The 12,584-nt window shown below is 36.6% G+C and overlaps 1 protein-coding gene across 3 annotated transcripts in view; it reads left to right on the forward strand.

The window, feature by feature from the left end:
• Nucleotides 1-12,584, forward strand: part of SMYD3 (SET and MYND domain containing 3) — a 384,522-nt gene that overhangs the window by 188,756 nt on the left and 183,182 nt on the right. Inside the window, exons 1-2 of one of the 3 annotated variants that reach the window (XM_068185380.1) lie at nucleotides 7,789-7,814; nucleotides 8,992-9,120. The exons of the other annotated variants lie outside the window; for them this stretch is intronic. The gene's annotated coding sequence lies outside the window, so the exon portion shown is untranslated. Of the gene's footprint in view, nucleotides 1-7,788; nucleotides 7,815-8,991; nucleotides 9,121-12,584 lie in introns of those variants that run through there. 3 annotated transcript variants of the gene reach the window in all.

Here is a 12,584-nt window from a genome sequence, read left to right on the forward strand (position 1 = left end):
TTTTGTATTCTTTGAATATGACTCTGACTCACAGCCACACAGTAAGATGCACAACAGCCATGCTGTATTAGCTTTTAATTTTATATTGGAGAATGATGGTTGAACCCGGTTATTTCAGGATATATGACATTTCTTTACTTAATAGCCCCTGTACCAGCAGATTGTGCTCTGTTGGGCTAGACTTAGGCATGCCAAAATGATGTCTGTGAAGAGACTCCCTGTAATGCTACTTAAATTTATTGATTGAATGGACAAAAGTAAGTCTTTAATTTATCTTCTAACTTTGAAAGTATCAACCTAAAGGAGTCTCATTCATATTGATAGCTGCAGTGGTGAGCTCAAAAACTGAATGTGGGGTTAGAATAGAGCTCCATAGGTCAGAGGTACAAAACCTGTAAGAAAACCTAAATTATTCTTGTCTTTCTTGGTAAGAAGGGTAAAGAAAGACTCCAGATCTAGCTGGATGAATAACCACTTTCAAAACAGTTCTTAAGAAGTGGAGAAAAAGCCTAGAGCAAATGAAAACAATATCTTTATTGTTGCAGTTAGGAAAAATGAGGATAAAATTAAATTGCAGCACTGGCTTAAATCTTGCAAAGTAGGTGAAATGTAGGTACCTTGTCTATAATACTATTCATCAGTCTTAAGAAACTGGCTGGGCAAGTCACTAGAATAAAAAGTCTCTAGAATAACTTAAGTTGGAAGAGACCTCCAGGAGGTCATCTAGTACAATTCAAAGCAGATCTGATTAGATCAGGTTTCTGTGTCCGGGCTGTGTCCACTCACATCTCGACTACCTCCAAGGAGGGAGAACTCCTCTGGGCAAGCTGTTTCAATATTTGACCACCTTGTCTTAAAAAACCTCGATCAACAGAACTGTATTGCAGTGGCTGGGGACAGAAAACAAGAACTGCTTATGGAGTGTGAGCCACCATTCCCAGAGATTTCCACCAGTCTGGAAATGACTGACCAGTATGTACAGCATCAATCACCACCACCAGCCACTAGTGACATGCTGACAAAAAAAGGAGAATGCGTTCTTGAAAGTTATTGGCTCAGGAATTTCCAGAGAGGGTTTTTAAATGTAGCTCAACTCCTGCTATTGATGAAATTGAAGTAGAGGAGAGTACAAAGCAGGGCTATGAAAATGATTAATTATGGAGAATAAGGAGGAGTAAAAGAGTTTGGTTGCTCAGAGAAGTCAAAGGAAGACTCTGAAAGGCATTGTACTGCTCTCTGTAACTTTATTACCACTAATAGGTATAATGGGAAGGAATAGATGAAGACTGTTAATTAGAAAAAATGTTTTAAGCAAGAACGTGGGGAGGCCTTGGAGCAGCCTTCAGAAGGAGCAGTTGTAAAAATACATGAAACAGAAACAAAACCAAACTGACTTTGACATGGGGGTCTGCAGGGGCAGCCTTTTGCTCAATACACTATTTGTGTTCTTCAGGGTAGACAGGAGTAATTTGTAGAGCTCAGGAGTAATTTGCCTGGCGTTTCAGTACATCTGGCAGCATTTTGGTTGCTCCTATCGTGCCCTGTTATTTCCTGAGCACATGGGCAGGAGTGACAGCGTGTCTGCAATTTGCTTGGCAAATCCCAGGTGCTCCCCAGTGCCTGCACCTTGCATGCATGTGGAAAGCCTTGACACATCATGGAAAGGTCACAGGGAGCCCACATTAGACTAAGGACTTTGCTGATGTTTCAGTTGACTGGGCATCATCTTTGTATGTGCATTTCTGCTGAGGAAGTCCAAGATGAAAATATGTCAGCCCACAAAAGAGACATTTCTGAAAGAGAATGATGTGTACTCAGTGTCTATGCTGGGTCCCTGTGCATTCCAGCTCGGAGTAATTTTCCATGGCTAAACAAAACCAGCCATTTCCTTAGAATAGTAGCTGATTATTTTTCAATTGTAATATTTATTTGGCATTATTTTATGCCCTTAGAAGCAATTTAAGCCAATTTATGCAATTGAAAGCTTAGCTAGTGCTTTTTAATCCACTTAAGAGTTTTGTTTTGTATAGCATGTTGGTGAAGCAAACTAAATTAAAGCGATTGTGATTATGAAGTCATGACTTGAAATTCTCCATAGGTGCTGCATTTCTATATTTTATATTTAACTTTAAGACTGTTATGTATTTGGTCACCATAAATAGAATGGAGTAATATGAGAGAATTGATGGAACAGATATTTCACTGGAAAATAACGGATTAGTGTTTAATGTATGTGTGACAGTGAGAGGGCTTAGGCAGAATGCAGAAATTGCAATAAACAAATAGTAAGAGGCAAAGAATGACATTTGATTTCAAAATAAGGAAAATAATGGAAATATTAAAAGATATTTAAGAGAGAAGTATTAAGGAAGTTATAAAAATAATAGTTTCTATTCCAGTATTTAAAATTCAAAAAGAGAGAGCAGAAAATAGCCATGCTGATGAGAGATGGAATGATCAATGGCTTGGAAAGGTATATGCAACTCAAAAAGGGGATGTCTGCCAAATAATCAACTGATGTTTGCATCAAGGTCAGTCACTGGCAGTGACTGCAGTTCTCTAAGTTTTTAGACCAAAAAAGTCTAAAAACTTTTTAGTTTTTAGGTTGTGTTGGTTTAGATGAGGTTTTACCTAGCAAAGCTCAGCATTACTGTATTTTGTGTCACTGGGAGTTTTTATTAATGTCCAAAGCTAAAAATAATGGTATATCTACTGCATTTCAAATGTCACCTTTTAGCACAAGCCCAGACTTTCAACCCTGCTGACCACTGAGCTTCAGAGATTATTTGTTGGAATGAATGACTTTATCCAAAGAACAGATTTGATCAATCCATGCAAATTTGCCAGCTTCTGGAACAAAACTTTCATCGGTTTCTTGCAATGCATAATTGCATTTATGATCACAGCTGTTATTGTGGCTGTTTCTTGGTAGTTTCTGTGCTGGTAACATGAATGAGTGTTTGATGATTGGAGAAAGGAGTGTTTTTGTAAATAAAATCTGGAGCTTTTCCATCACTATACTGGGAAAAGCTGAAAGCAAGGTGATCAACTATGCAGCAGCTTTCATGTACCAGCTTTCATCCTGACACCAGTACCTTTCAACATGAGGGAAACAACTTGTTTGTGGGGAAGAGATGCAGATTATTTAAAGCTAATCAACCGAGTTTGTATATTCAGTAATAATTGTTGCAACCCACCTGAGAATTTACCCAGATTAAGTCAGATCTGTAAGAGAAATCAATGTATTACATAAAGATCTATTGGAAGGAGAAATTTCCCTGTCCAGGTTTTTGAATCTACAAAATCTATAGTCCTTGGTCCAGCAAAACTTAATGATTTTTTGAGTAAGAATTCCAAGAGTATGGAATGATTGTTTGAGTAAGAATTTCCCCCGTAACTTCAAGAAATGTTAGGGGTTTTTAGAAAATAAATTTTAGAAAGTGCATTTTTATGGTAAGTGTTGAATTATAATAAGACTACACCAAGATCTAAATTTAATTTTAAAACAATTTTTAATTTTTAATACTACTGATTCCAAAAGTCGTTGGGTTTTGTATAAGCCTTTTTTTACCCATTGCCAATAGCTGAATAACAGTTTCTGTTCACATTTTATGGATGAAGAAAATTATGTGAATAATGTTCTTTGATAAGAAATAAAGTTCCAATTCATACCAGAACACTAACTTTGTGAATGCAAGTTCATTAAAATTACTTTTTTAGAAACTACTTAATTCATGGTTTCGTAATCATTATTTCTGAAAAATTATTCTTTTAAGATATAGCTCCAGAATGGAATTAAATATGTTTGAGTTCAAAGAAATATGCTTAAAAATGCTTTTTTTGAGTACCAAAGACTTGTTCCAAATTTTGGGTTCAACATGCTTTTCATTAAGTCAATGTGTAATGTCTTTGAAGTTACACCTTAAATGCCTTTGAAAGCTGGAGCACTATTTTTAGGAAGTGAATAAAACCTTTTAGGCAATAGTTTTTTTTAATGTGTATTAAACTTAGATTTGGCCCAGCAGATCAGTTATAGCACATATATCATGGGGTGGAGGGCAGGGTATGTTTGGGAAGCAGAAATACAGTCCTATCAGAGAAGTAACATATGCATTGCAGAAATATATACTAAAACAGAATTTAACATTAACGTATTTTTATTTGTTGTCCAAAGAAATAAATCCTTTTATCTGAGCGTAGGTGGAAGAAATCAGTACATGGGATCTCTTCTGGGTCTGAAGGAGAGTGTTTAGTTTTAATAAGAAATTTTTGGTAAAGCCTAAATATTGCAGATTTCTATTGGGATTACAGTAGGAGACAGTAGGAATTTTGAAGGAGAGCTGTAGGGATGCTCCTTACCCTTTTTAGGGGAAGTTTTTCTTGAGATATCGATTATCATGCAAACAGAAAAGACTCTTCCTTTTTGCCTCAGTGGGCATTGACATTGTTGGTGTGAACAACATGTACGTGTAAAGACCTGGAAGCTGGAGACTTCCTTGGTGAGTTTAGAAATCTGTAGCTTTGCAGGTTAGCCATGCCTGTGCAAAATGTGAGTGAAGTAATTTCTTACGAGTAACAAATGAATAACAGCCTGTTCACTGGAAACACATCCTTATATCTTGTAGCAGGTTTTGTGTTGTTTTCCCCTTCCGTCCAAACACAGGAAAACCAACTTTTCCTGAGGTTGGCAATGGCTTTTCAACAGCTCTTTATAAATCATTGAGAGTATTTTATTTTTCCTTCCTGGAGAAAAAATGTGCATGGTAGGATTCAAGCCAGTAGTTTTAAGTGATCCTCAGGGGCATGGCATCGGATTGCACTGTGGGTGCAATTTTACTGTTGTCATATGAAGGCAGCAACTGTTTCATCAATGGAATTTTTGGAATGGGAAATTCTTGAGGCCAAATCCTGGCCTTGTTTCTGTGGCCAGCTTGAAGCAGGACTTGTCCCATGTGCAGGAGTGAAGAACGGGGCAAGAAGTGCTATGAAAATGCAGGTCTGGGAAGGTTGCAGAGCCCAACCACATGTACTTAATTGCTTGTCCTGAGTAGAAGCAGATGCAGAAGTGCCAGTCAGCTTTTTGTTGGAGAAGATGTGTAAAATTTGAAGGGTCTCGGTTCTTCGTTAAAGCAGTGCACCCTGGGTGAGAATTATTATTACAAGCAGCATATGAGTTACAGACCTGTTCAAACACCGGAGCTGGATCTCCTGGGACATTATGTTTGCTCCCAGACCTGACTTTAGTTGGTGAAGCTTTTCTTAGCTGCTTTTCCTTCCCTCCAACTGGTTTGCAAGTTCAGATTTTTCAAGATTCTTAAAGACTCAAGCAGTGCTTATCACTCCCTATCACCAGGGTGGCAGACCTGTGTGTCTGTGCCACCCAGAGCCTTCACTGTCACTTGCTGTCACTTTTCTTGGGCTTTCCCAGGTTTCACTCATGCAGGAGCAGGCACTGGTGTCACTCTGTGCCCCTGGAGCCATGGCAGCACGAGACCTTGGGGAGCTGTTTGCCCAGGTTTGGTGTTGGGGACAGACTTGTCCCAGGGCAGCAAGGCTGAGCTCCTCAGGGCACATTTCTATTTCTCGTGCTAAAATGTGTTTCTGAATACTAATTACCATTTACAAATATTTTAATGTCTGCTTAGGAACCTAGCTCAAGGGGAGAAAAAAAAATTATGGTAATAGTTTCAAAAGACCACAAAGGCCACATTTTTTAGCAAAGCATTTGGCTTGCTTTACATTAAATATGCCCTCAAGTTCCATATTTATTTTTAATATATTACTCCTACATCATCTCTTCCTCCACAGTGATTTTCCCTTGCTGAATAACATCCACTCAGCTTTCCTTATCCTAAACAGAGCTGTCAATCTTAAAGTTTAAATTGGCATCATCCTTTCTCAGCCTCAGCTGCCCTTGGCTTTCTTCAAGTTTTTGTCAGTGTGATCAAAGTATAGTGCACTTGCACCCACATATTTTAAAATCTGTACTGGGTTTGTATCTTTTGGATAGTACCCAGTCTATTACAATGGTCAAAATTTTTTCTGGCATCCATGGAGATAATTATAGCATGTCATAATGTTGTGAATAGTGTATTGTATTAATATCCTTACATCACATGGGGAATTCAGGACATGAAAAGTAACTGTTCCTGATAGTCAGGAATCTAAAGCTTGTTTTTCTATGCTCTCTAGCATGGTTGATTAAGAAACTTGGCTTAAAAGAAGAATATACCTATGAAACTTTTCTGGATTCATCTTGACTGTACATGAGACCTGTTTCAAATTTTGAGCTGAGATTAAATGCGTTTAACAAAAGTTATGGTATGATCAGTGGCAAAATTATTTGAAAGAATTTCTTGCCATTTTTAAGGCTCCACTGCTTCTTCTACCTTCATATCTGATTTTATTTATTTATTTTTCTTCCTAAAATAAGTATTTTGGTTATGAGAAGTTCTGTTGTTCAAATATGTATTTTATTTTAAATCTTCAAAGCAAAATATATCATTGTCATGGTAGATTATAATAGATGATATTTTTAAATTAACTTGTCAGACTTCTCTGTTATGGAAGCTGCCAGGACCCCAATATGAATGCAGAATGGGTCTATGAATTTAGAATTTGGACATCATGTATATTTAGTGAAAGCATTAATTTGATATGGTATGGATTATGTACTTTAAAAATTGTCATATTTGTATATATTTTATGATTTAATGGATAAATAACATGTATTTGGTATAACAGTGTCAAAGATGCTGTATACCAAAGAGTACTCAGACAATTTCCTGCAAAACTGGGGTTTGAATGAGCAAACTGTTAACTCTATTATCTTCAAACCTTTGTATCTCCAAGTACCACAATAACAGTGTTTCTGCTATAAAAATATGCAGTGTCTGACTGTAATACATACCAAAAACTGTTTAATCAAGATGTTTTATCAATTAAACATGGGTTGTTACTTTATTGAACTTCTTGTTTGACATTTCTATTTCAAAGAACCCTAAAATCAAGAATTGATCTAATTTTATGCACTCCCAATAAAGGAAGTTGGAGTACATGATGTCCAAAGGTTCTTTCTAACCAATATTTCTATCATTCTTTGATTAAAGATACTGCTATTAATTACTTGCAACCTTGCTATTTTGTCACCTTTGATAGAGAGATAGTAACAGATGCTTATAGTTTAATAGATGTTTATAGTTTTTAGAAGAAGAAGAGTTTTTTAGAAGAAAAATGAGGCCAAGACACAGCAAAGTCAAATGCAGTAACAGACCTATTCTTACTCAACTCTCAGTGAGCGTCTACAGACCTTAGTGGAGTTTGCTAAAAAATTCATTTAAGTTGTGAAATTCTTTGTAAGATAACAATATTGGTTCATGGTTCCTGAGAAGTGGGTCTGGAAAACAAATATGCTGGAGACAGTACCCCATAAAGAGCTCGTATCCCATGTTACAGATGCTCGTCTTAGGTAGGACAGAAGCAATTCTGAGACTCAGAGCAAGCAAGTTTCTTTTTGGCACTTTTCCCTTCACCTTGCGGACAGTGACGTTCAAGTCATGAAGTGCTTTTGCGGAGACTGAGCTTTCCTCTTACATCATCAGTATTCCAGATGGAGTTCTTAAATTTTTTTCCTGGATCCTTGGGTTCACTCCATTCTTTCATCTAACTCTGCTATTCAAAAAAGGGATGATCATCAAGACACCTAAATTATATCCACTCTCCTATGTAGTTTATTGTGCTGTGAAGTAACTCTCTGTCTGTTTGATTTGTTTTGCAGGTAAGTAGCACAAGCACCCAATAGTCAGCAATGTATGGTAAGTATATTTTGTAATTAGGAAAACTAAAATTGAGTTCCTGTTTTTTTTCTTTAAAGGGAATAAACAAAGTAGGGGGTTAGTCATACAATAACATTTGTTTCAGATGCTAGTCAGAATGTTTGCAGATGTCATTGGGTTTGCATTTTTCTCCTCAAAATGTTATTCCTGTGTTGCAGGAAGAAATAAATATAAATACTCAAGGCAATATTTCAAGGAAGTTGAGCAAACAATATTTACTTTAAACACAAGAAACAAATGAGGGTTTCTTTTTTATTTTCCAACTCCTTTCAGCTATAGTAATCTTAGAAGTTGTTTTAACTGAAGGAAAATCTCACACAAATGCTGTGTGTAAATGTTGGTGTCCCTATAACTTTTTTACTATAGGATAACTAAGACTCTTCTGCTTATCCAGTCTTCAATTTAATGAAAATACTATTAACACAGAGTTATTATCTCTCTAGTATAATTATTAGATCTCAGTGTGCTTCCTAAAATATGTCAGTGTCATCTTTCTTCCCCGTCAGCTGGGGAAATAATCACAGAATGGTTGCAAGGGACTTCTGGAGATCATACAGTCCAAGCCAAGAGTGGTGAAGAGACCCTATAAGAAGCATATGGTGAAAAGATACATCCTGGTTCACTATCAGGGCTCTGACAGGGCTTGTCATCCTCTGTGGTGCACAGTTGTTATAAAATAAATCTGGTTTTTCTAGTATACATCACGGCTCCCATTAATTTAAAGTCTTAATATGGTACTCACTTCCTACCCAAGCAAACTTTGAAATTCAAATGTTAATTTTTAGCTTTTTTAACTTCCCAGCCTCTCTAGAGGCAGTTGTTATACTGTTAATATACTGTGAAAGGTGTTACAGCTTTGCACTGCAGTGTTGAGAATTTAATAAGTGTACATGGCACATTTTTTCTTTTGGCAAGACTGATGACTCTCAGCACTTGACACTGATGCTGCTTGAGCATTTGATCCTCTTAGAAAGTGATTGTGTTTTCCTCCCTGTAGTTCAACTCCATAGAATTCTTATTCGGTAGGGAGTCTTTTTATTTGTTTCTTTTTTCTTTTTTTTTAGGGTTTGGTTTTGTTGTTTTTGGTTTGGTGGTGTTTTTTTTTTTTTTTTTTTTTTTTTGTTCAATAACATTTGTTCCTTTCCTCCCTTCACAGGTACCGTTTTTTGGCTTGGGGACAATTTTATTTTGAATTCAGATTGTTCTCTTTAACTGATCACACAACTCACTCATTCTTAGTCATGGAGGATTTTTCTTTCAACTTGACTGTACATTGACAACAACTGTAAGTTTATGATCTAGTCTACATTTATTTTAAAATCTAGTAATTCAGTTGTGTTTATTATACCTGTACCTTAATTATCTGATCTTCTTTGACTATGCTGTCTCATTTTCCCATGGCATCTTCTCCAGAAGTTTACTTGTGCTGCCTGCTTTCTGTCATCTTTTGTAAACTATTCTGCCAGAGGATTATTGCTCTACATCAACTATCACTTTTTTCCCTGAGATTTTTTTAATGCATGTTTGTACATGCACATATGAAAGTGTGGTAGATGTGAAGTCACATTTAAACAGAGAAATAAAATATGTGACACTAAGATTGTCAAGACTCAATACTGAACATGGAGTTATATATTTTTTGCAGAGGTAAACTCTGAATTTCTTCTGTCCTTTGAAACACCATTATCACCTTGCCATCCCTATTTTATCTCCTGCATGCTAAGTTGGTTACATTGTTATGTTTTCCATAAATTTAATTTTTTTTCAGGCGGGTTACAGAGCTGGTATATATAAATAGGAAGGACGAATGGATGCCTTCCATTTGTGTTCTCATTTATTCTGTCTGCTCAGAAGTGAGGAAGTGAGTCTTACAGTTCTTCCTGGCAGACTCAGCTCATGGTTCCACTTCGGGAAAGGATTTCAAGAGGTGATTTCCTAGCTGTAGTGCCTCATGTTAGGCCTGGAATTCCGAAAATCTAAAAGGACCTGCTGAGTAGGATTTGGTTACCCCAATTCAAACTACTAGCAAGGTTTTTTTTTCTGAGAAAGTTACCTCTGAACAGCAGAAGTACCAAAAAAAGCCCTAGTCCTGGTGCTAATTGACTATTTATATTGTGGAGTTTTTTAATATACTTTTTACATAACTTTCAATAGGTTCTCCTAAGATTGTACATATCTCAGTTTTCACCAGCAGAAATGGAGTATATCACATATGCTGCTCATACTGCAACAACAGTGAGTCTTTTGGGTAAAGTGAGGACTGAAATATATCACTAGACTGTCTAAAAATATTATGTATCTCTTCAAAATAATATCCTGTATTCTTGAACTGTCAAATATGTTTTCTGCAATTTTCCCATAGACTGGCTATTCAGACTGAGATAAAATTAATGTTTTAAAATTTTCTCTTATGTGAGAAATTTCTTGTATCTTCAGCTGTATTTAATTTTATTGTGGTAAATGGTCTCAAAGGCAATGTCTTACATGCATGAAACTTCCTAGAAAAGTGACTAGTGAGTACACCTATGTAGTTTCTGGCAATATTTCTAGAGGTAGTTTTTCTTTTTTTGCTTTTACCTGGGAGCTGCTATCCTGAAGCGGTTGAAAATATGTTATTTCTTCAAAGCAGCTGGTGAAGATTTGTACTCTTAAATTTTTTTTTTACCTCCTGTTCTGGATGAGCCTATTTACTAAAAAGAGCCTTAACAGAAAGATCATCTTATATTAATCTGTTGGCTGTGATTTGGGCTGGGCACTGTTGGGCATCTTCCCCAGACAGACTTTCTGACACTATTGGAAAGGGAAGTCTGTCCTCGTATCCACCGGCAGCAAGCTGCAGCCATGATCATTTATTGTTTCACCATAACATTTCAAGCACTGTTACTTTGCTGTTTTTCCTTTTTTGCTCTTGTACTCCTAAGTTTGAAAACAACACAAAAAAATCTGGTCAGAAAATTGGCCTCACGTTTTCCTAAGAATATCCTCAGCGTTGTAAAAGTTCTGTAAAATCCCAAGCATCGCTTGAAATAATGGTACTCTTCCCTTTGTCTCAGCAGTTGTACAGTACTTCCCTTTTATAGGCAGTCAAGATTAGCTCCTCTATTGGCTTTAGATGATAGGGATTTACACTCATAGAGCATCAAAAACCATGAGCTATAGAAATAATTACACTAGAACCAATGTGTCTATCTAAGTAAAGCAGTTAGATTATGTATTTATTAAAAAAATAATAAAATATCAGTTCATCTCAGTTTGACTCCATCTTAACCTGCACCTATCACATTCCCCATTTTGTAACTCTTTCCTTGATGTAATTCCATCAGTGAAGGAAAGAATAAGAACAATGCCTGTCTGAGAGATGTATCTGAGACTGTCAGTTCTCAATGAGTTACCCCTGATACATTTGTGTCTTGTGGTGCTTCTAAATATTTTATGCTAACTGCCTTATTGGAACATATAAGATGAAAATTTAGGTGCTATCTTGAAAATGTGAAAGGAATGCTCTCACTTTCACTAAAAGCTTTGGAAAAGAAATGATAGCAAAAGGGATGTTTCATATAGCAAGAAGACAAGGCACTAATTTCTTCTATTCAAAAATGTAAAATCTTTATTTTGTGTCAGAGGATAACAACTTGAGTGCTTGACTTACAAAAAAAATGGAAGGAATTGACTAAAGATTTTGTAGTTCACTAGCTGTTGAAATGTAACAGATAATTAATGCTGTTTTGGTTGTTTCCTACTATTTCTTTAACATCCTTTAAAACAAAGACCTTTTAAACTTTTTTTTAACATTAAAAATTGCATTAAGCAGAAAATAGGTTGTTTAGTTTCTTGAGAGTGAAAGGGTCTAAATCTGATATTTTTTAAATTTCCCAGTTTCCAGGGTGAAGGAGTGTTTCTAGAACAGCACAACTGGCAATTTCAGTGCTTTGTTTCGTCTGTGTGCCTCAGCAGGGAGATCAGAGGGACCACATCTGGGTTTATGAGAGGATGTCCCCCTTTCTATGATTTTCATCCTTTTTCCTGTCTGCAGGCCCTTTCCACAGTGTTGCAAATTAACAGTAACTTCTGTGGTGACTTTGATGACGTTGGGTGCTTGCCTGCAGTCTGGGTTGACACTGCCAAGATAATGTCCCTGAGCAATCAGGTGCTGATAGATGGTAGTGATGATCAAAATGGTTTTTTTTTGGGACAAATTCACAATAGTTGTTTATGGAGGAATTTCTGTTCCCTGTTACAATTTTTTTCTAAGCGTTTATTTTCTCCTATGTAATGCTTTCAAGAACAACAGCCATTTTGCTAACATGACTTTGAAGCTGAAAAACTACAAAATAGAAACAACTTAAGTGATGTTTATGCCCCACTTAGAACAAGGTGCTTGCTACTGTGTGTGTCCTCTCCTCTACATCCAGATCATCCTGAATGTGGGCAAGAGCGGGATCTCATCCTTCAGCTGAGCAGGACAATGTGGTTGTGAGCAGGGATGCTGGTGTCCCTGGTATGCTGGCCATGCCCAGGGTCCCATGCCCTGTAATTCAGTGAGTGACTAATATGGAAATTTGGCATATTTTTCGACAATAAAAATCACAGGGTTTTGTAAAGAGGATAACAAGCCAGTTTCAGTGGAAGTGTGCCTGCTGAGATGGTAAGCTGTGATTAAGCTCAGTCTGAAAATAATTTAGCTGTTTTTTGAAAGGAAACAATTCAGTGTATATATGCTTAAAGTCCTTGAGGGGTTCGGTCACTGTC

Source organism: Anomalospiza imberbis, chromosome 3 (genome assembly GCF_031753505.1).
Source record: "Anomalospiza imberbis isolate Cuckoo-Finch-1a 21T00152 chromosome 3, ASM3175350v1, whole genome shotgun sequence".
In the NCBI taxonomy this organism is placed as follows: Eukaryota; Metazoa; Chordata; class Aves; order Passeriformes; family Viduidae; genus Anomalospiza; species Anomalospiza imberbis.